This window comes from Triticum dicoccoides, chromosome 7A (assembly GCF_002162155.2).
Source record: "Triticum dicoccoides isolate Atlit2015 ecotype Zavitan chromosome 7A, WEW_v2.0, whole genome shotgun sequence".
In the NCBI taxonomy this organism is placed as follows: Eukaryota; Viridiplantae; Streptophyta; class Magnoliopsida; order Poales; family Poaceae; genus Triticum; species Triticum dicoccoides.
This window is the reverse complement of record NC_041392.1, coordinates 741138600-741140525: the sequence shown is the minus strand read 5'-3', so window position 1 is coordinate 741140525 and position 1926 is coordinate 741138600. Positions and strand designations below refer to the sequence as shown.

The window sequence follows — 1926 nt, the reverse complement described above, 5'->3', positions numbered from 1 at the left end:
ACGCCCCACAGCAGAAGACCGCGCATATGGATACGCATGAAGCCCATAAACTCAGCATAGTTGGTGCCATCAAAGATCACCGAGCAGCGAGGAACATCCACATAGCCCGAAGATGACATACTGAGATATCTTGCTGTCTTTATTTTTTTGGTCAACGGATCCTGAACTCGATCTAGATCGAGGGGATCTCAAGCCAGGAAGCGAGCGAGGCCACAGAAAGCGGCCGCGGCCAGGAAGCGCGAGAGACAGGGACGACTCCCCGATGCAGCCAGGCGAACGGGGAACGCGCAGCCCGGCTTGAGAGGAGGACGAGCACGCGGCCCGAAGCGAGAGGACGAGGAGCGCACAGGCACTGCGCGAGGTGAAGAGGAGCGCGCGAGCCAGACGGGAGCGAGCAGAGGAGGCGCTCCCGAGGTGGGATTGAGCAGAGGAGGCGCTCCCGCGGCCAGCCGGCAGGAGCTTGCTCACTCGGGGGATGGAGAAGCGCTGCCTTGGCGCGGGCCAAGATACGTCAGACGGGGGAGACGAGGCCGAACGGGACAGCCGGAGCAGCGGATCCGGACGGGATGAGAGCGACGGCGGCGGCCAGAATCGAGCAGAGGAGTACGGAGTTGCAGCGTGCAGGAGAGCGAGGGGAACCTAAGCATTTGATACCATGTTAGGAATGAGCAACTAAACTTTACTGAGGGCCAATGACCAGTACATATACAGATGTGGTAAAGTACAGAAAAGCTCCTTATATAATGGAGATGCACACAATGGACTATATACATCTAACAGGTACGATGCTACTTCGCACAGATCGATTGGTTTTCATGTCATACTTCGGTGGCTACATGAAAGAAGTTCTACTAGATATACATGGTAAAACGGTAAAAGGAAAATGTTTAAAAAAAAAGAAAAAAGAGGGGCATTCCGAGAATTGAACTCGGGACCTCTCGCACCCTAAGCGAGAATCCTACCACTAGACCAAATGCCCTCTATTATTTATCAAAAGCAGTAAATATAGTTTTATAAAATAAAATTTATGATGAAATTAATAATGTATACTAGTATTTGGTATATTCGGTCAAGCGTAGAAGGATTGGCTGGTTCCCTCATCTGATCCTCCTCTCTCGGTACTAGATCAGAGCTGCATGGCTGCCCACCTTTGGTGGTGATCGGTCGTGATCCTACTTTTGCGCGCATGTCTGGACGATGGGACATGAGGCAACGGCGATCTACCATCCCTCCCAGCCTGGCTGTGGGGGTGCACGGCGGCCCTACGAGGCCCCGATCGACTTCCCGAGATTAGGGTTGGGGAGTCGCCGGTGCAATCGAGCAGTGCCGGCGTGAAATATTTTGTGACTATGTGAGCGGCTATGTCTCATGGCCGTGGAATCGCAACCTCTGATACTGGATGATGACTTGATGAGGAATTGAGGATGATCGATACTGGTGGATCCGGAGCATGCACTGGTGGGTAAGGTGCTCTCTCCCATTGTCCTGCACATCCAGACGATCTCCTCGGCAATGTGCGGCAATCCCGGGTAAAAAACAAGAAAATGAGTGCATTTGCATTCGTATTGGTGTCTCCTTGGGTAACAAGATATTCCACGGTATATAACACCAGCATCTTGTTTTTCATGCTATACTGTAACACGCCGCAATCAAGAGCAACAGCAGGCCGTAAAGGTCAAAACCTGCACCAGCTTCCAGTAACTCTTGTAGCAAACAAAACAGAAATCACCAACTTCATCAAGGAGAACAAAAATGCTTCATCCCTTTTCCAGCTCTGGTTCAACAAACACTTCAAGAAAGCGCAGCCTAACATCCATGGCAAAGTGGCTCGGATCCTGCATGCTTTGCTCCTACCTCCCACTAAATTTAATACAAAGTTGAGTCACTTATTTTGGGACGAAAAGAGTACGTTTTAGTTACAGTAGC

At 50.9% G+C, this 1926-nt stretch overlaps 1 non-coding gene across 1 annotated transcript; it reads right to left on the bottom strand.

The window, feature by feature from the left end:
- Positions 1 to 907: 907 nt before the first annotated feature.
- Positions 908 to 979, bottom strand: TRNAP-AGG. The gene has a single exon. It is a non-coding gene; the product is annotated as a tRNA-Pro (tRNA).
- Between the last annotated feature and the right edge of the window lie 947 nt (positions 980 to 1926).